Raw genomic sequence first — 23,082 nt, forward strand, 5'->3', positions numbered from 1 at the left:
CTTCAAAATGTTTTTTTTTTTTTTTAAATCTAGATACGACCATTTTTCGATGAGTTACTCAAAAATCACCAGGAAAATTTTCTGTTCCTTTAATTTTTTGGAGTAGTGTATTTAAAAAGCAGCTGAAACTAAAACTAAAAAAATGGGCAGTATTTTGTTTCATCTTTACTGTTTTTTTTGTTTCAAAATTTTTTTATGTGGAAAACTGAAAAATTAAAAAATCATTGCTCTTATTTTAGTAGTCCTAAAAATTTGTAAAAAACAGTTTAAGATCTACTTTAGTAAATCAAAAAGAGTTCAACTCATTTCAAGTTGTCTCCTCATGGACCACCAGAAAATTTCAGGATTTCTTAATTGGCTTCACTAACTGAAAAATTCTTGTTTTTGTGATGACTACGAAAATTTTTTTTTCTTAATTTTTTTCATTCTTAACATGAATTGATTTTCGATTAGGTTCTATTTTAGTACAGTGGCATTCTCCTAACCACCATTATTTACATTATTTAAAGCTTCGAAATCTAGATACGACCATTTGTCGAAAATCACCAAAAAAATTGGTGAAAATTTTTTGTTCCTTTAATTTTTTGGAGTAATATATTATCACAGACAATTGCAAACATAGAATTCAATGAACAACTCTTTATTGTCATTCATTTTCGAGTTATTAATATTTAAAATTAAGCAAAAAGAGTAAAATTTAAAAAAAAACAGAGGGCAAAAGTCCACTGGTTTATTATCCTTTGAACTTTGCAGAATAGTTGCTAAAGTTGCAAACTTTCTAACTCCGTCTAAGCCTTCTGTTTAGCCATCCAAAAATTAGATATGCGAAACTATTTCAGCTGAAAACACACAATCTGGTCGTTTTTCAGCACAAAAAATTCTTTTTAATGGGTTTTAAAAGCAAATCGTGTACTTAAGTATAAATATCGACTGGTTTATTTATGACAAAAAGAGAATGACCTTTAATTCTGTGATATTATACAATGTCGTAGACTCGAGCACGAGCTTAGAGATAGTTTCAGGCGAGTGATTATTCAATTCCGTAGTTTAATTAATTTCATAATTTAATTCCCATATTTCATTAAATCTCTCGTTTTCTTGGAAAAATTCCAGTAATCAAGATTGGTTTTACTTATTTATAAACACTTGGATGAGTTATTTGTTGTAAGAGTCGATTCATTGGGGATTTTCAGGCTTAGTTCTTTCGAACGGCTATCCATCACAGTAAAGCACACCGCCGAGACTTGTACAATTTATTTGATTTCTTTAATAAAACGTTTTTTGATAACGAAACGAGTTGATAAGTGAACAAAAACGTTAATTGTTATCTTAGAGACGGGTCTTTAGGAGGCACTCGAGCGCAATGCATTTAAATGAGTATGATTTCATCCCTGAAATTTAGTGACGCTTTCAGACATACTACTTCTATCATCCGCCTCTTTACTAAGAAAATAGCTCCAAGACTTCATGCCAAATTAAACACTGCTGAAATATGGAAATTTCACGTCTAGTTACTCCACAAATTATTGCACTTTTAAAATTTTCTAAACTAGATGCAATTTTCCCATCAGCATAAATTTCGATACTGAAACTGAAGTTTCAGACAAGTTGCAAGTGCATCAAGGCTTAAGCATGTTGCGAATAACAATGGAGTTAATAGTCGAGGAGATAGGGATTTTTAGTACTAGGTTTCATCCTGAAAGTTCTGAAATTTTTCGGTGGGTTCATGAAAACACAAATTAAATGAGTCGAACATTTTTTTTCTCTTATAAATCATTTTACTACACTTAACTAAACTAACTAAAAATATATATAATTATGTTAAAAAATCAGAAAAAAAACAAGTAATTTATGAAAAATAATCAGATATTGTACCGAGTCACTATAAATGATTGTGATTTTGACGTCAACAAATTTGAAATTTCTCAACTTTGACTCTAAAATTCACACGTCTAAAATATCAGTAATGCATTGTTGCCGTAGACATCTCAAATTTTATTCTACAGTGTTGCCAACTTAGTTTCAAAATTACAAGCCACTCTGATTTAATATCAGATTTTATATTTTTCTTAACGAGAAAAGGTTTTTTTCTAGGTTATAAACTTTTATAAATCCTAGAAAATTATATATAATAAACAAACAACACAAACATTTTTTTTTCTTGGACAGTAATTTCTGTGTTCTAATTTTCTTTTTTAATATACAGAGTGATTGTAAATGATTGTGATTCTTATTACGCAAATTTGAAATTTTAATTTGCCAACTTTGACTATAAAATTAAAACGTTACATTTTTATCAATAATAATAATCTTTGTTGCCAGAAACTTCCAAAATTCAGTGTTGCCAATTTATTTTCAAAATCACAAGCCACTCTGATTAGAAATTTAGTTAGAGACATACATTATACCACTTTTAATATTAGATTTTATATTTTTCTTAACGAGACGAGATTTTTTTTTAGATTATAAACTTTTAGAAATGCAAATAAATCTTTACAATTTCTAAAAATTCAACAAATGTCAAATCTTAGAAAAATTATAAATAAATCAAAATGAAACTGTTTGTTTATTCAACAGTTTTCATAAACAAACAACACAATCGATTTAATTTTTTTCTTAAACAATAATTTTTACATTTTAATAAACAGTGTGACTATAAATGATTGTAATTTTTGGCGTCATGTTTAATTAGGCTACTTTGTGTATAAAATTAAAACGTCATATTTTTATAGACAAAGTCTTCAATAATTCATTTTACCTCTTGATTTTTTCTTACAGAAATGTTTGAAACTTTTTGTTTTTTTTAATTATAAACTTTGAAGAGTTTTTTATTAATTTTCTTGACAATATTTATAAACAAACAACACAAACGTCAGATTTTTTTTTCTTAAACAGTAATTTCTATGTTTTAATTTTGTTTTTTAATATACAGGGTGACTGTAAATGATTTATCACACAAATTTGAAATTTTAATTTGGCAACTTTGACTATAAAATTCAAACGTTTCATTTTTATAGGCGGTTAGGAAAATCATCAATAATAATTTATTGTTGCCAGAAATATCTCAAATTTTATATGATTCAGTGTTGCCAATTTATTTTCAAAATAACAAGCCACTCTGATTAGAAATTTAATTAGAGACATACCACTTTTAATATTAGATTTTATATTTTTCTTAACGAGAAGAGATTTTGTTTTAGGTTATAAATTTTAGAAATTTAAATAAATCTTTATAATTTCTAAAAATTGAACAAATTCCAGGTCTTAGAAAAACACTACGTGATAAAGTTTCAGTATTGACGACGATTTAGAATAAATAAAGAATTATAAATAAAACAATGTTTGAAACTTTTTGTTTTTTTTTAACTTTCTTCAGAAACAAGTGCACAATCTTTTCAATTTTTTTCTTAAACAATAATTTTTACATTTTAGTTTTCCTTTTAATAAACAGGGTGACCATAAATGATTGTCATTTCTGGCATCATATTGGCAACAATTATTATTATTAATTAATTAGGCAATTTTGAGTATAAAATTATAACGTCATATTTTTATAGACAAACTCTTCACCTATTATTTTTTTTGTCACAGAAATGTTTGAACCTTTTTGTTTTTTATTAATTTTCCTGACAATGTTTATAAATAAATAACACAAACTTTTTAAATGAAACGCCGTATGTTTCTTTGCATTTTTGGATGTAGCCTTTTAAAACAATGTTTTTACGCTAAACTTTTATTAGAGAAACGTACTAATTTCCTAAGATTGCAAATAAAAAACTACAAATTACATCAAAATTAACTTATTTCGTAAAGTTTGGCCAAAAGTGGCCCTAAAATAACCAAATTAGTTAAAGATTTACGCAATTTTGGCCTCTTTCTCAGTTAAAATTCTGTGCAGTAATTAAAATTTGTAACATCGAGTTTGAAAACCGAATCCTAACATGTTAATAAATCAGTTTGTTGAAAATTTAATTAACCGTTAAGCTCGTCAAGAATATTTCGTGTTTGTTGCTCAAGTAATTAAAATGTCGTGTGACCGGATTAGGATAGGTCGAAGTTTCAAAAAGCTCGCAAGCCCCGGATTGAGATTTATAACAGCGTCCGGAGTAATTGAATACATTGCGAGTTCGCCTTGGAAGAATTAGGTGACAGTTTGAAATACCGAAAGACACATTGAATTTACTGTAGTGGCGTACTTTGAGGGCTATTTCCGTTTCCTGAAAATGACTTTCGCCTTTAATGCCGCCAAACTTTGATTTCGTTTCAGGCTCCCTCGAGATTGATCAACGATGAAATAATCTCACTTTTTTGCCACCGAGCGCTGATTTATTAGGGGAAAAAAGTTTCTAACGAAATTAATGCTTTTTTTCGCCCGCAATGCAGCAGATTAATACAGCGTGATTTAAATTCTCTCGCTGCGAAACTGAATTTTTACCCCGGGGACGATTTTGCACTTTAATCCAGCATAATGAGAAATAACTTACATTGTGACATGTTAATGCGATCGTTAAATTCAAGACAATTAACGCGAAACTGTGCTTTATTGAGTGAGTTTTACGATAGAGCTTGCAGTTAGTCAAAAACTAGTTATTTTTTTAATTCAAGTAAAAAAAAATAAAAAAAACCTACCACTTTTTTAAAGTAATGTGACATAAATCACAATCATTTACGGTCACCCTGTATATTAAAAAACAAAATTAGAATATAGAAATTATTGATTGAGAAAAAAAATTAAAAACTTTGTGTTGTTTGTTTATAAACAATGTCAAGAAAATTAATAAAAAACAAAAGGTTCAAACATTTATGTGACAAAAAAAATAATTGCCTAATTAAAATTGTTGCCAATATGATGCCAAAAGTGACAATCATTTATAGTTACCCTGTTTATTAAAAGGCAAAACTAAAATGTAAAAATTATTGTTTAAGAAAAAAATTAAAACGATTGTGTGGTTTGTTTATGAAAACTGTTTTATTCTTCAAGAATGAGCAAATACAAGGTAAAATAACATTAATTTGAGTCTACTTAAGTGGTTTTTGTAATTTTTTAACAAAAACTTACGAAATATGTGTGTTTTTTGCTCAAAAACAAATACAATTTTCTGAAACAGTTCAAATTATACTCGTAATTTTTTCGAAAAAGGTCAAAATAATGTTAATTGTAATTTACTTTGGCAATAATAAAATTTTTATCGGAAGAAGCAATTTTTTTACTTATTTAGCAAAGCAGGAGAGAATAATGTCAATTTTGATTTAGCTTTTTAAATTGTCGGCTTTTTTAAGGAAATAAATGAGTTTTTTTCACATAAGCTAACTAAATCTTTTAGAACAGTACAAAATATTGTTAGTTTTGTTCCACTTTGCTGTTTTTTTGGTTTCTTTGTACTTTTTTTAGCATTTTTTGGAAAAATTTTTCTCGCTCAAACCCGAACTAGGCCAAAATAACGTCAATTTTAAACTAATTTGGCTATTTTGGACTCAGTTTTGACCAAATTTTTAACTAATTTGACTATTTTGGGACCAGTTTTCACCTAATTTTATGAAATAAGTTAATTTTGATGTAATTTGTGTTTTTTTTAACCTTGAGATATAAGTGAGTTTCTTGCTCTAAAACTAACGAAAGTATTTGAAAAAGGACTTTAAAACATCTGTTTTGATCTAATTTGGTGATTTTTGGATGGTTTTAACGAAATTTTACCAAATAAAATAATTTTTTGTTCAAGACTGAGCAAAAACAAGGTAAAATAACATTAATTTGAGTCTATTTAAGTGTTTTTTTTTTCAAAAAATCTCAAAAACAATAAATTAGATCAAACTTGACGATAATTTGTACTTTTGTTTTCATTTTTTATTTGTAAATTTTTCATTGAGGTACCTAGTCTTTCAAAAATCACCAAAAATTCAAAAAATTATTTAGTTCCTTTAATTTTTTGGAATAGGATATAAAAAGTTTACATAAAATGTTTTGTCGTTTTGAAGTATATAAGATAATAAGAAATTTTTTGTCAAGGAGTTTTTCTGAAAACTGAATTTTGAAATAATTTAAAAAACGGAATAACAAAATAGAACAACATAAACAATGCATTTGATCCATTTTCTAGGAAATGAGAATAATAGGAAATTTGATACATCTTTAACATTAAAAGTGATTTCAAAGAATGCAACGTTACTAAAAAAAATAATATTAATAGTCATTATTACTATTTTTTTACCTTAAGCAAGAGTATATTATTTTCAAAATGTGTAAAAATTCCCATATTTAAAAAGAAATCATAAACCAAGACGAAAAACGAATTATTTCACATTTGCAATTGAAATTTTATGTGTAAAACCAATTCGGACCCAAAAATCGAGCGGCATTAAAATTCAACAGCATTTAAAGTAATTAACGAGATAAGCACGCCGCCGCCGAGAATTCTAATAGAATTTTCAGAAAACAAACAGACGTTTCTTAATCCCGCAATTCATGATGTCACAAAGAATAAACTCGTCCTGAAAAAAAACCTGAAAAAATTGAAGCTGAGTATTTTTTAGAAAGCAAATGCCTCCGAATCTGATTAAATTAATTAAACTTGGTATCAGAATATGTTGCGCAACGGCTGAACGAATAAGAATTTCATTTCGGTTCTCTGTCGGCGTAAAAAGACCATCTTTTGCTGCAGAATTCGATGTAATGAAATTTAATAACTGCAACTTGTTTTTCTTGTGTGAGTTAAGCAAATAAAAGTGATTGTTTAATCAAGAGTAGCTCGGCAAAACTACGCTGAAAAAGTTGTAGAATGTTATGTTAACGTTCATCTTCGTTTCAGAGACCTAGACCATATTTGTTCAGGAAAATTAATCAGCTATCTCTAGTAGCAATGTTAACGGAATAAGTGAATTTCTTACTAATTGAGCAAAACAGGGAAACTGTGTCAATTTTGATTCAATTTCTGTCTCATAAACGAGCCAAATCAGAAGTGTATTGCCGGTTTTTTTTTGGTTTTCTTGAAAAGAAAATTACTAAATAAGTTTCTAGTTCAAAAATGAACTAATTTTTTTAAAAGAGTCCAAATTTTTTTAACTAATTTGACCACTTTAGGCCCAGTTTTGACCAAACTTTTTTTGAAATTTTGGTAAATAAGTGAGTTTCTGGCTCTAAAACGAACGAAATGTGTTAAAACAGGACTCTAAAAAACAGCAGTTTTGATTTAATTTTTTGATTTTTGGATTGTTTTTAACGAAATTTCGCCAAATAAAATAATTTTTTGTCCAAGATTGACCCAAAACAAAGCAAAATACCATCAATTTGGGTCTGTTTAAATAATTTTTTGTCATTTATTGACAAAAACTTACGAAATATATGTTTTTGCCCAAAAACAAACGAAATTCTTTGAAAGGTGCAAATGAGTATCAATTTCGATCTAATTTATTGTCTTTGGGATTTTTACACAAAATTTTGCAAAATAAGTTAGTTTCTCGTCTAATTTGTTCGAAAAAGGTCAAAATAACGTTAATTATAATTAAATTTTTTATCGGAATAAGCGATTTTTTACTAATTCAGCAAACCAGGAAAAGTTGTGTTAATTTTGATTTAATTTGTTAAATTTTCGCTTTTTTGAGGAAATTTTGAGAAATAAATGAGTTTTTTTCTCATAAACTAACTATATCTTTCAGAACAGTATAAAATATTGTTAGTTTTGGTCCACTTTGCTGTTTTTTGGCTTTTGTGTACTTTTTGTGCTAAACAAATAAATTTCTCGTTCAAGAATGAACTTAATTTTTAGAAAAAAGGCCAAAACAATTTTACTTTTTAATTAATTTGGCTATTTTTGGCCCAGTTTTGATGAAACTTTATGAAATAAGTTAATTTTGATGAAATGTGTGTTTTTTTTTAAATCTCTGAGATATAAGTGAGTTTCTCGCTCTTAAACGAACGAAAGTTTTTATAAAAAGGACTTTAAAACATCAGTTTTCATCTAATTTGGTGATTTTTTTTATTGTTTTAACGAAATTTTACCAAATAAAATAGTTTCAAAAACAAGGTAAAATAACATTAATTTGAGTCTATTTAAGTAGTTTTTGTTATTTTTTAACAAAAACTTACGAAATGTGTGTGTTTTTCGCTCAAAAACAAATACAATTTTTTGTCTAAATTATACTCGTAATTTTTTCGAAAAAGGTCAAAATAACATTAATTATAATTTTTATCGGAATTAGCGAATTTTTTACTAGTTTAACAAACCAGGAAAACTTGTGTCAATTTTGATTTAATTTGTTAAATTTTCAGCTTTTTTGAGGAAATCTTCAGAAATAAATAAGTTTTTTTTCTCATAAACAAACTAAATCTCTTAGAATAGTATCAAATATTGTTAGTTTTGGCCCACTTTGCTGTTTTTTGGCTTTTTGTGTACTTTTTGTGCTAAATAAATACATTTCTCGTTTAAAAAACGAATTAAATTTTTAGAAAAAAGGCCAACATAACGTCAATTTTTAATTAATTTGGCTATTTTAGGCCCAGTTTTGACGAAACTTTATGAAATAAGTTTATTTTGATGAAATTTGTGTGTTTTTTTTGAAATCTTGAGATATAAAACGAACAAAAGTTCTTAAAAAACATCAGTTTTGATCTAATTTGGTGATTTTTGAATAGTTTTTTCAAAAAATCGGAAAGACAATAAATTAGATCAAACTTGACGGTAATTTGTACTGTTTTTTTTTTTCATTTTTTATTTGTACATTTTCAAAAATCACCTAAGACATTATTTAGTTCCTTTAATTTTTTGGAATAGGATATAAAAAGTTTAAGTAAAATGTTTTGTCGTTTTGAAGTATATAAGATAATAAGAAATCTTTTGTTAAGAAGTTTTACTGAAAACTGAATTTTGAATGAATTTGAAAAATGGAATAACAAAATAGAACAACTTAAACAATGAATTTGATCCATTTTCTCGAAGGGGAAAACAGAATAATAGAAAATTTAAATTTTTCGAAAGAGGCCAAAGTATCGTCAATTTTTAACTAATTTGTCTATTTTGGGCTCAAAATCTTATGAAATAAGTTAATTTTGATGTAATTTGTGTTTTTTTTTAAACCTTGAGATTAACCTTGAGTGAGTTTGTCGCTCTAAAACAAACGAATTTTTTTAAAAAAGGACTTTGGTGGTTTTTGGACTGTTTTTAACGAAGTTTTACCACATAAAATAGTTTCTGGTTCAAGATCGAGTAAAACAAGGCAAAATAACATCAATTTGATCTGTTTAAGTGGTTTTTTGTAATTTTTTACAAGTTTTCCAACTCGCTGGGCCACTCTGTATGTATCAGAAAAGAAACTTTTCATTTGTATTGTTTTAAACGATTTTTTGTTTATGCACCCTCGCTTCGTTTTTAATTAAATCTGTTCGCTTTTAATTCCATCATTGTCTGGTTTTCGCGGGAGATTCCACGAGTTTGGTCAATCGATAAATTATTTCGTTTTTAATTAATTCATCGCGTGGGTCGCGTTTCTTGAAAAAAATTTATTCAGTAAACAACACATCTTTCGTATTTCGTATCGTAACGATTTCGCCCGCGGCTTGGACCGTGTGAGAAAAGGAAGACCGATGAAGCCGCATTCCAACAGGTGTTTGTAGGTTAAGGAATTTGGCTTTAAGCCGACCTAGAAGGTAAAGACTGGCGCGAACGCGACCAGAAAGCAACGAGAATTAGACAAGGGTCCAAACCCCGACTTCGGACCGAATCTATATTCGCAAACGCCAGGGGATTTGCCCCAAGCAACACTCTAAATCATTCAAAAGCGAGAGATTACACCAACAAGGAAATTGTTTACCTTCTCACTACCAAATATTCAAAAATTACGCGTTCTTTCCTATAAAGAAAAAGATTCTCTTTGTGGAATTCTTTCGTCTTTGAAATTTTACCTCTTAACAGCCTTCCATCTCGTTTGAAAAATATCTTTCGGCCTTGCAGCATTTCTCGGTATTCGTCAATTGCTCGAGGAACCGATGATTGAGTTGCTTCGTATTTCGATCACAGACAAAATTACAAAGTAGATTGACTAATTTGCTGTAATAGAAATTTAATTTTGATACCCGTAGCAGCGGTGTAGAAAATATCAACTGACTTAATTATGTAGAATTTTATTTTTAAAATGTTTTGAAACAATTTCTGAGACTGTTTTAAGAAACTAGACCCGGGAAACATTTGTATCAAGATTTAATTGTTTCTTGATAAGCATTTTTATCACAATTTAAACTCGGAAATTCTTCTAAAAATTCTAAAATCATTATTTTTATCATAATATTTTCTTATATACAAGATGAATTTTTATTTTCTTTATTTTATTGACCGTCCTTCTCAGGAACATTGACTGAGAATATGGGTTTTTTCGGGAACTACCTGATACAATTCTAAAAAATAAGGATCTCTGAAGAAACATTTCTATCAGGATTTAACCGTATTTTGTGAGCTTTTTAATATTTTAACAAAACTTTTTTTGTATTACAATTTTCATTAAACCCAGGAATTTTCGTAAAAGTTACTGTTATATTTGATTTTTTTTGATTAACACTTACTCAGAATGGAGATAACCCCCGAAACAATCTAATAATCATTATGATTTAATTTTTTTTTGAAATAATTCATACATTTTTTTTTCATATCTTCTTAAATGAAAGATGAAACATATATCTTTCTGAGGAAACTGAACTCGGGAAATATTTGTATCAAGATTTAATCGTTTTTTGATAAGCATTTTTATTACAATTTCTACTAAACTCCGAAATTTTTCTAAAAATTATTGATATTATTGATACTGAAATGTAGAAATTTTTGAAAAGCCATTTCAGAAGCATTCTTTGAGATGAAAGACAGTGTCAGAAATTGTCTAAAAAAGTTCAAAAATTATCATTTTTATCATAAAATTTTCTTAAATTCAAATTGAATTTTTATTTTCTTCTTCTCAGGAATATTGTCTGAGATTAAGGATTATTTCAGAAACTACCTGATAATAATAAAATTCTAAAAAATTAGGATGTCTGAGGAAACATTGGTATCAGTATTTAACCGTTATTTTGAAAGCTTTTTAATATTTTAACATAAATCTTTGTTTTGTATTACAATTTTCATTAAACTTAAGCAAACCCTCATTGGCAAGGTTTAATCTTTTTTTAAAAAAATTTGAACAGAATTGTTCTTTTTAACATATTTTCTTATGTTTAAGATGAAAAATGAGTTTTTTCTTTATTTTTTGACCGTCCTGCTCAGAAAGATTGTTTGAGAAAAAATATTATTTCAGAAACTACCTAATAATTAATAAAATTCAAAGAAATAAACTCTGAGACACACTGATACTAAGATTTATCTGTTTCTTGAAAGCATTTTAAAATTTTAATAATATAATTTTCTGTTTATTATTACAATTTCTATTAAACTCAAATTATTATAACTAAAAATTATTTTTTATTTTTTTTTGTATAAAATTACTCTGTCGCTGCAAAGAAAGGCTGTCGCAGAAATTGTCAAAAAACTCAACAAACCTCATTGTCAGAACAGAAGTGGATTTTTTTATTATACTTTTTAAATTAAATATGAAACATAGGTTATTTTTTTATATTTTGACCGTCTTTTCCAGAAACATTGGTATTGAAATTTAGCATTTTAATATATTGATAAAAATCTCTCGTTTGAGTTTATATAAAAATTTATGATAAATATATAAAAACGTATAAATTATTACATTTTATTAAAAAAACCTCTCTTAGAAGAAATACTGTTTCAAAAAAACTCAGGAAACCTCAGTGGAGAAATTTTTTTTTGAAGAATTTTGAATAGAATATGATCACATTTTTCTAAGTCAAAGCTGAAACATGGGTTCGAATTTTACAATTTTTTTATGTTCTTCATTTTTTGACCGCCCTTCTCAGGAACATTGTCTGAGAATAAAAATTATTCCAGAAAGTACATGGTAGTAATAAAATTAAAAAAAATATTTCAGAGGAAACATTGGAATCAATATTTAATCGTTATCATTAAATCCATCTTAACATTTTAATAGAAATTTTTGTTTTTTATTATAATTTTTATTAAACTTGAGAATTGTTGCATAAGTTATTGGAATATTTGATTTTTTTAAATAAAATGTTGGAATGATTACATATGTTTTGTAAATATCTCTCAAGGAACCCTCTGAGAAAAAAAAAACTGTCTCAGGAATTGTCAAAAAGCTCAGCAAACCTCATTGTCAAAACAGAATTGTCTTTTTTTTGATCATATATTTTCTTGAGTCAAGGATGAAACATGTTTTTTTTAATTTTTGAACCATCTTTCTCAAGAACTTTGAGTATTAAGATTATTCCAGGAATTACCTAATTATAATAAAATTTAAAAAAAGCGATCTCTCAGGAAATACAGTAATAGAAATCTCTATTTTTTATCACAATTTTTATTAAACTAAATTAATTATTTTTTTTTTTAATAAAATATAGAAATTATTACATGTGTATTGAAAAAACGTCTCAGACTGTGTTAGAAATTGTCTACAAAAACTCAGGAAACCTCACTGTCAAAATTTAATCTTGTTTTGAAGAACTTTGAACAGAATTGGTTTATTTCCGTCAAAAAAAAAAGTCAAAGATGAAACATGGGTTTTTCAGAAACATTGTCTGTGAATAGATTATTTAAGAAGCCTCATAATAACAGAATTCAAAAAATTGTTCTCTCAGGAGACAATGGTATCAAGATTAAATCGTTTTTTGAAGCATTTTAAGAGAAACTCAAACTTTCTTTTGAACAAACTCTAAGAAAAAAGGCCTTCTTGGAAACTGTCTAGAAAAACCAAAAGCTCAGGAAACATTAGTATCAAAAATCAGTTATTTTGCTCATAGTTTTCTTAATTTAAGTCAAGAATCTTCTAGAAATTGATATTTGGCACAATTTTTATACATATTTTTATGTGAAAAACTTTATAATTATTCTCAAGAAAAAAAGTAAAAATTATTGCGTATATGGATGAAATTAATGAAAGTAATGCATTCTCTCGTATTAAAAAAAAATGTAAACATATTTTATTAAAACATTAAAAATGCAANTTAAAAAACAGATAGAAAACATATTTTATTAAAACATTTCAAATGCAAAATTCTAAAGACAAAAAACGCCACTGGTTGGTAGGGTATTTAAATCCATGTTTTCTTTTTAAAAGTTTTTAAAAATATGAAATAGATATTGAGAAAATTTTAAATATTTTAGGACTTTTTATTAAACTTTATTATGATAAAAAACGACACAAAAGTAAATTTTAAGTAAACTAAAAAATGTTAATTTTTATTTGAACTACTTTGGACTTTTTATTGACTTTGGTTTTATTTTTACTGTTTTTTTTCACTATTTCTGTCGTTCCAAACTGCTGTCAATAGAGTTTAAAAAACAGATAGAAAACATATTTTATTAAAACATTTCAAATGCAAAATTCTAAAGACAAAAAACGCCACTGGTTGGTAGGGTATTTAAATCCTTGTTTTCTTTTTAAAAGTTTTTAAAAATATGAAATAGATATTCTTAAAAATTCAACAAATTTCAAGTCTTAGAAAAATATTACGACATAAACAGTTTCAATATTTAAAAGGATTTAGAATGAATAAAGAATTATAACTAAATCAATAATATCAATAAAAACTCAGGAAACATCAGTGTCAAAATTTAATCTTGTTTTGAAGAACTTTGAACAGAATTGGTTTATTTTCACCATATTTTCTTAAGTCAAAGGTGAAACATTGTCTGAGAATATAGATTATCTCAGAAACCTCACAATAACAGAATTCAAAAAACTGTTCTCTCAGGAGACAATGGTATCAAGATTAAATCGTTTTTTGAAGCATTTTAAGAGAAATCTGAATTTTTGTTAAACTCAAGCTTTCTCTTGAACAAACTCTAAGAAAAAAGGCCTTCCTGGAAACTGCCTAGAAAAACCAAAAGTTCAGGAAACATCAGTATCAGAAATCAGTTATTTTGCTCATAGTTTTCCTAATTTGTCTCAATTTTTATACATATTTTTATGTGAAAAACTTTGTAATTACTCTCAAGAAAAAAAGTAAAAAGTATTGCGTATATGGATGAAATTAATGAAAGTAATGCATTCTCTTTTCTACTCGTATTAAAAAAAATGTAAACATATTTTATTAAAACATTTCAAATGCAAAAAAATAAAAACGCTACTGGTTGGTAGGGTAATTAGAACGCGTTGAAAGATTAATGAGGGGTGAGATTACCGATCAATTGTGACTTCGAGGGGTTCATGAAACGATAATCTGGGATACCGCACCCTAATTTTAGTAAATGCCATTCCGTGGTGTGGTCTCAGCCTCTTTTCACACCCAAAGAAACGGCCAAAAAGCCCTCAAATGCCGATTTATGTTAGAATTCTTTTACTGGGTCAACCACCTTTAGGCCCATTACCTCCCGTGGGAAAAATCTCCGATTACCACCCTGGAAACGAAGAATTCGCAATTCGCATCATGCTGGTGGTTTTACGGCCGAAAAGTCCGACAGGTGCATGAACCACTCGTTGGTTCTCGACCACAGGTAAACTCCGAATCCCCCACTTCACTTCCCGCAGGTTGATGTCGTTGCCGTAGCACCAGTTTGAACCAAGGTACCTCGCCGCGTCAACGCGAAAACCAACGGTTTTTCAACGTTCTAACGCGAAATGTACCCGACATATGTGGTTCTGTGAGTGGTGTGAACCAATTTTGGTGCTTTCCATACGAAAATCACACAGTGAGTGGCGGTTTTGTGGCCTGTCTGGAATTACAAATGCAAAAGCTGAGCAAGCACGACTGTTGCTAGCTCCCGGGTAAGGAACCATTTTTCTACAATTCTCTAAGGAACCAAATTGCGGTACCGAAGAGTTGCGTGGCAACTAGGAAAGAGATTGATCAACTCTGACAACTTTTAAGTACCATTTGACAGTTAACACTTTTAAAATTCATTAATTGCGGAAGTGGAACCGGTCAAGGTTCCAACTTTTAACAAAATGAAATTGGTACCAATGGTTGGCGGTTGTAACTAGAGCGATAACTGTACTTCTTCTACTTGAAATTGTTACAATTTGAAGAAATTTCTTGCACTTTTAAAGGGAACCAAATCAGCAAGATTAAGTCTGAAAGTCATTTCCTTTATTTTATCTCTGAAAACGCCATAAAATACGAATTTATTTGAACAAATCTTTTTATCTCATTTTTATTGCTTTAAATACTCCTTTATTTTGTACTCCCTTGACATCATATTTTTTTTCATCATTTATAATTCAGAGAGACATTCCGCGTCGTTCTTTACCATTATTTATTTCCAAGCCTAATAATATGTACAACGTGAAATGTCTTCAACTTTCACATTTCAGAGTCCAGGAAATTGCTCTTCCGCGGTTATTTCATCCATTCTTTACCGAATTTTGCCAAATTCACACGCCAACAAATTTTCCCACAGAAGGTGTAAATTTAAACCAAAAATATTTGCTCTTTAAATCTGGCTTTTGGTGGGAAAAATCGAGTTGTAAAATAATAATAAAAAGTAATAAAAAATATTTTTTATTTATTCTTAAATATAATTCTGTTAAAAAAAACAAGAAACTTATGAAAAATAATTGAATATATTATTATATCGGGTGACTATAAATGATTGTGATTTTTGACGTCATTGGCAATGGATTTATTGTTTTCAGAGACATTTCAAATGTTATATTCTACAGTTTTGCCAACTTAGTTTCAAAATCATAAGCCATTATTAAACCACTTTTAATATGAGATTTTATATTTTTCTTAATGAGAAAAGATTGTTTCTGGGTTATAAACTTTTAGAAATCTCAATAAATCTTAAAAAATACTTGTGATTCCTAAATATTCAACAAATTTCAAGTCAAATACTACGAAATAAATTTAAGACGATTTAGAATAAATGAAGAATTATAAATAAATCAATGTTTGAAACTTTTTTTAACATTTTTCATAAACAAGAAACACAAAAAAAAATTTTTTTGCTTAAACAATAATTATTACATTTTAGGGTGACTATAAATGATTGTAATTTTTGTCGTCATGTTGAAAATAAAATTCAAATATCACATTTTTACAGACAAAGTCTTCAATAATTCAGTTCACCCATTTACAGAAATGTTTGATTCGAAACTTTTTTTTTGTTTTAATTGTAAACTACGGAGAGTTTTTAATTTTTTGTCAACGTTTAAAACAAACAACACAAACGTTATAAAATTTCTAGGTTATAAACTTTTAAAAATCCCAGTAAATCCTAGAAAATCCTTTTAATTCCTAAAAATTTAGCAAAAAAACAGTACGATTCAAATAGTTTCAATATTCAAGACGATTTGGAGTAAGTAAAGAATTATAAATAAATCAATGTTTCAAACTTTTTGTTTTCTTTTTAAAAAATCTAAACTTATTCTTTATTTATTTTTTGACAATGTTTATAAACAAGTAACCCAAACGTTTTAGTTTTTTTGTTAAACAGTAATTTGTGTGTTCTAATTTTGTTTCTTAATATACAGGGTGGCTGTAAATGATTGTGATTTTTGTCACAGAATTAGAAATTTTAATTTGGCAACTTTGACTATTAAATTCAAACGTCACATTTTTATATTTTACAGTGTTGCCAACTTAGTTTTTTCCGTTTTAAACTTTTAGAAATCTCAACAGATCTTAGAAAATTTTGTAATTCCTAAAAATTTAATAAATCCCAAGTCTTAGAAAAACACCACAAGAAAAATAGTTTCAATATTCAAGACGATTTAGAATAAATAAAAAATTATAAATAAATAAATCAATATTTCAATCCTTGTTTTCTTTCTAAAAGTTTTTAAAAATATGAAATAGATATTGAGAAAATTTTAAATATTTTAGGACTTTCTACTAAACCTTATTATGATAAAAAACGACACAAAAGTAAATTTTAAGTAAACTAAAAAATGTTTATTTTTATTTGAACTAGTCTGGACTTTTTATAGACTTTCGTTTCATTTTTACTGTTTTTTTTTTACTATTTCTGAAGTTTCAAACTGCTGTCAATACAATTTAAAAAAACATATATGTATTAAAAGACTCCATTAATTTCTTGATAAAAAAATATGAAACAGAAATAAATAAAAAATTATTCTTAAAAATTTTTGTAATTCGAGTAGTAATAAATAATTTATAACATATTAATTTGTTTAACAATTCTTGAATATTATGTTAAAAAAACAAGAAATTAAAAAAAAATAATCAAATATACTCGTAATAGATGACTGATTTTTGTCTTCAGGTTGGCAACAAATTTCAAATGATAATTTCGCAACTTTGACAATGAAATTCAAAGGTCACATTTTTAAAGGTTAATCATCATAATTCATTGTTGCTAGAAACACCTCAAATTTTATATTCTACAGTGTTGCCAACTTAGTTTCAAAATCACAAGCCACTCTGATTTAGTCTTAAATTTTATATTTTTTTTAACGAAAAGGTTATAAACTTTTAGAAATCTCAATAAATCTTGAAAAATACTTGTGACTCCTAAAAATTCAACAAATTTCAAGTCTTAGAAAAATACTACGAGATAAACAGTTTCAATATTTAAGACGATTTAGAATAAATAAAGAATTGTAAATAAATTAATGTTTGACACTTTTTTAAACATTTTTCATGAACAAGAAACACAAACGTTTGGATTTTTTTTCTTAAACAATAATTATTACATTTTAGTTTTGTGTTTTAATAAACAGGGTGACTACAAATGATTGTAATTTTTGTCGTCATTTTGGCAACGATTTCAGTTCGCCACCTTTGAAAATAAAATTAAAAAATCACATTTTTATAGACAAAGTCTTCAATAATTCAGTTCACTCACTCATTTACAGAAATGTTTGAAACCTTTTTCTTGTTTTAATTCTAAACTACTCAGAGTTTTTAATAAATTTTAATTTTTAATGTTTAAAACAAACAACACAGACGTTATAAAATTTTTGTGGAACAATAATTTTTATATTTTAATTTTGTTTTTTAATAAACAGGGTGACTGTAAATGATTGTGATTTTTGGCGTCATGTTGGCAACAATTTTAATTTTTTGACACAGAACGATAGTATAATTTTTTTAATGTTAGCTCTAGCAATAAACCGCCAAAGAAGGTGTGACAAGCCCTTGGTGGGAAAAATCGAGTTGTTACCATGTTGTAGGTGCGTGAAAGCGCCATTATTACCATTGTTTACGACCGTGCTAATAATCGTTAGAACTTTCTATTCCAGGTCAAGACTCCTACAATTGCAATTGTCGCACTGAAAAATGATCTAGGTCAGATGTTACAAACTGTTTACGTAAAGAAAAGTGGCGGAAATGCGAATGTCCTACTTGTTTAAAGGTCATCGTGAGAATCTTGGGTCTTTTCAGGAGAATTCCTGAAATTCCCTTCACTTACTTGTAGTGTATCACGCCGTAATGAAAAACTACAAAAGCTATTATGAATGTGGGTGAAAAATTCTCTTCTTTTGTGTTTCGTATACCTGGAATTGTTTGTTTGGTGTTACGGTATTTGAGCTGTTTTGCCTTTTTTTGGAGGAATAAATCACAATCGATAGCAAATATGATAAATTGGGTAAACACAATTTGAGGGAGATACCGTTTTCTCACAATTGGAATTTTTCTAGTTTAAATAGAATCCGAGTTGCAAAAACAAATACAATTTTTTGAAATAGTCAAAATTATAGTCGCAATTTTTTCGAAAAAGGTCAAAATAACGTTAATAATAATTTACTTTGGCAATAATAAAATTTTTATCGGAATAAGCGATTTTTGTACTAATTTAGTAAACCAGGAAGAAAATTGTGTCAATTTTGATTTGATTTGTAAATTTTCAGTATTTTTGAGGAAATCTTGAGAAATAAATGAGTTTTTTTCTCATAAACTAACTAAATCTTTTAGAACTGTATAAAATATTGTTAGTTTTGGTCCACTTTGCTGTTTTTTTGGCTTTTGTGTATTTTTTGTGCTAAATAAATAAATTTCTCGTTCAAAAACGAACTAAATTTTTAGAGAAAAGGCCAAAATAGCGTCAATTTTTAATTAATTTGTCTATTTGGGACCAGTTTTGATGAAACTTTATGAAAAAAAATTAATTTTGATGAAATTTGTTTTTTGTTTTGAATTCTTAAAATATGAGTGAGTTGCTCGCTCTAAAACAAACGAAAGTTCTAAAAAAAGAACTTTAAAACATCAGTTTTGATCTAATTTGGTCATTTTTGGATTGTTTTAACGAAATTTTATCAAATAAAATAGTTTCTTTTTTAAGAATGAGCAAAAACCAGGTAAAATAACATTAATTTGAATCTACTTAAGTGGTTTTCGTAATTTTTTTAACAAAAACTTACGAAATGTGTTTTTCGCTCAAAAATAAATACGATGTTTTAAAAACAGTCAAAATTATAGCCTTAATTTTTTCGAAAAAGGTCAATAACGTTAATTATAATTTAAGTCTCAATAATAAAATTTTTATCGGAATAAGCGAATTTTTTACTAATTTAGCAAACCAGGAGAAAATTGTATCAATTTTGATTTAGTTTGTTAAATTTTCAGCTTTTTTTGAGGAAATTTTGAAAAATAAATGAGTTTTTTTTCTCATAACCGAGCTAAATCTTTCAGAACAGTTCAAAATGATGTTAGTTTTGGTCCACTTTGCCGTTTTTTAGCATCTTGGTACTTTTTTTAGCATTTTTAAAAAACATTTTGCTAAATAAATAAATTTCTCACTCAAAACCGAACTAAATATTTGGAAAGAGGCCAAAATAATTATAATTTAATTTGGCAATATTAAATTTTTCATCAGAATAATCGAATTTTTTACTAATTGAGCAAACTAGAAAAAAATTGTGTCAATTTTGATTTTTTAATTTGTTAAATTTTCAGGTTTCTTGAAGAAATCTTTGGAAATAAATGAGTTTCTTTCTCATAAACGATCTAAATTTTTTAGAACACTATAATATAATGTTAGTTTTGTTCCACTTAGCCGTCTTTTGGCTTTTTTGTACTTTTTGTAGCATTTCTTGAAGAAATTTTGCTAAATAAATAAATCTCTGGCTCATAAACGAGGTAAATTTTCCGAAATAGTTTCAGATAACGTTAACTTCGATCTACTTTAATTATTTTTATCTTTATTTTGACAAAACTTTGCAAAAAGTGTTCTTTGGTCAAAAAATAACTTAAACGAAAAAAAAAACAAAATAATGTAAATTTTATCTAGATTGGTCGGTCTATTTTGACAAAATAAGTAAGTCGCTGATTCAAAAACGAGTAAACTTTTCGAAACAAAGGTCAAAACAACATTAATTTAGTTATTTTAAGACCAGCTTTGTCACAATTTTGTTCAAAGATATTTTTTTGTCATGTTTTGGCAAAATCTCTCTCTTAAATTGATCTTATTTTCATGCGTTTCGAGCGATTTTCTCAATATGAGTCAAAGAATTATCACCGAATTAAGTTGAAAATGACGTTATTTGGTTCTTTTCAATCAAATTTGGGTTTTTTTCCGAGATTTTAGCTAAAAAAACATCGAAAATATACATTGTTCTGGCCTGTTTTTAACGATTATTTACGATATTGAGCCAAAAATATTATTTTGCTTACAATTGTTTGTTTTTGATTTTTTAAGGCAAAATTTTTTGTTTCCGAAGATTGTGTCGTCAGAATACGGAATTTTTCGAAAATCGACCTTATTTTGGCTTTTTTCAAGCTTTCATAAACTTTTTATTTTCTGAAAAGTCCAGAAATCGCTTCGATGAGTATAGTTTCAGACTATTCAAAAAACAGAAAAAAGCTGTTTTTGAGCCTGGGACAATTTTTCAAAATTTTGTTGTACTTTTTGTAGCATTTCTCGAAGAAATTTTGCTAAATAAACAAATTTCTGGCTCATAAACGAGGTAAATTTTCCGAAATAGTCTCAGATAACGTTAACTTCGATCTACTTTAATTATTTTTAGCCTTATTTTGACAAAATTTTGCAAAAAGTGTTCTTTGGTCAAAAAATAACTCAAACGAGAAAAACCAAAATAATGTAAATTTTATCTAGATTGATCGGTCTATTTTGACCAAATAAGTAAGTTGCTGATTCAAAAACGAGTAAATTTTTCGAAGCAAAGTTCAAAACAACGTCAATTTAGTTATTTTAAGACCAGTTTTGACACTTTACGAATCAGTAAATTCCGATCAAAGATAATTTTTGCCTTGTTTTAGCAAAATCTCTCAAAACTACCCAAAAAATTACCAAATTTAGTTTAAATTGATCTTATTTTCATGCGTTTCGAGCGATTTTCTCAATATGAGTCAAAGAATTATGACCGAATTAAGTTGAAAATGACGTTATTTGGTTCTTTTCAATCAAATTTGCGTTTTTTTCCGAGATTTTAGCTGAAAAAACATCGAAAATATACATTGGTCTGGCCTGTTTTTAACGATTTTTTACGATATTGAGCCAAAAACATTATTTTGATTACAATTGGCTGTTTTGTTTTTTTTTTTTTTGAGGCAACACACAAAACGCTTCGATGAGTATAGTTTCAAACTATTCAAAAAACAGTAAAAAAGCTGTTTTGAGCCAGGAACTTTTTGTAGCATTTCTTGAAGAAATTTTGCTAAATAAATAAATTTCTGGCTCATAAACGAGCTAAATTTTCCGAAATAGTCTCAGACAACGTTAACTTCGATCTACTTGAATTATTTTTATCCTTATTTTGACCAAATTGTGTGTTCTTTGGTCAAAAAATAACTCAACGAAAAAAACCAAAATAATGTAAATTGTCTATTTTGACGGTATTTGAGCTGTTTTTTTGGAGGAATAAATCACAATTGATACACAATTTGAGGGAGATACCGTTTTCTTGCAACTGGAATTTTTTCTAGTTCAAATAGAATCCAAGTTGCAACGGGACTTGGAACATCTGTAGTCGCATGTTTGCTCCTATTAGAGTTCTTTGCAACAAGAGAGTGGAATGCAGAGGAAATTAAAATGGTCGTGTTGAATGGATATGTTAAAGAGACAAGGAAATAGCATACATTCATAGGTATTATCCTTGGTTGGAACTGTTCAAGTTGAAGCATTCTTCTCATCGGTATTAATTGCACAAAGTCGTTACTGCAGTTTGTTCATCTGTGAATAATTTGTGTTTTAATTAGATGGATTCTAGTGAAGCCATGTCCATTTCAAGCTTTTCTTGTATTATAATTAGTCCTTGTATTGGGAAACCTTCAATTTGAGGCGAGTTAATTAAGAATTTTAGCAAAAGTTTTCTCGTTAACTGCGAAAAGTGTTTGTTATTTATTGGGGCATTCACAGGCAAAGTGTTGTAATAAAGGTGAGATTGTGCTATTTTAACACCATTATCCTTTTACACCGAGGATCGCTTGTTTAATACACTTCTACTTTCAACCACGCACGATTACATTTACTCGCAACACTTTTAACAAGATGCTATTACTTTGATATATTCTTTTAAACAACGCCATCTACAGGAAGGTAGCAACCGCGAATTGCCTTAACTTTTATTAGGGCACGTGGGTGGGAGAATAGAAATTTTTCGGTGATTTTCAACGTGGGTGGAAGAAACAAAGGTGTTAACAAATCGTAAATATTTTCAAGTCGAAGGTGAATGTTTCAACCTCCCAACCTTGGAGATGTGGGTTACAAAGTTGAATTAATAAAAAAAGAAGAAGTTTTTGGTCATTTGTAACAATCGTGTGCATTTTTTTTATAGTTGGTTTAAAGTATAAAAAATATACAAAACAAAGATTTAAAAAAAATCGTTAAGTTTTTCCTTTTRAAATTTCTTCATTAGTGTGGGTCACAAAATTGAATAATCAATAAAAAAGAATATTTTTTGTGGTTATTTCCAAAAATCGTTTTTCCTTTGTGAATATTTGTCTAATAACAAACAAAAAGAGTCAAAGTACAAAATTTAAACTCATAATTTCAAAATTTTTTTACATTTTTTCTGTTTCTGGTATCTTACCTTACACAATCTACCCTCTATACATACAAAAAACACAAATTTTGTAAAAATCTATTCAAAACAAACATT

At 27.6% G+C, this 23,082-nt stretch overlaps 1 protein-coding gene across 3 annotated transcripts in view; it reads left to right on the forward strand.

Moving 5' to 3' along the window:
* Window positions 1-23,082, forward strand: part of LOC123005449 (apoptosis-stimulating of p53 protein 1) — a 220,037-nt gene that overhangs the window by 86,537 nt on the left and 110,418 nt on the right. Inside the window, exon 1 of one of the 3 annotated variants that reach the window (XM_044399214.1) lies at window positions 14,607-14,826. The exons of the other annotated variants lie outside the window; for them this stretch is intronic. The gene's annotated coding sequence lies outside the window, so the exon portion shown is untranslated. Of the gene's footprint in view, window positions 1-14,606; window positions 14,827-23,082 lie in introns of those variants that run through there. 3 annotated transcript variants of the gene reach the window in all.

This window comes from Tribolium madens, unplaced genomic scaffold (genome assembly GCF_015345945.1).
Source record: "Tribolium madens isolate multiple individuals breed KSU strain unplaced genomic scaffold, Tmad_KSU_1.1 Scaffold_20;HRSCAF=117;Tcas5.2_LG4, whole genome shotgun sequence".
Taxonomy (NCBI): domain Eukaryota; kingdom Metazoa; phylum Arthropoda; class Insecta; order Coleoptera; family Tenebrionidae; genus Tribolium; species Tribolium madens.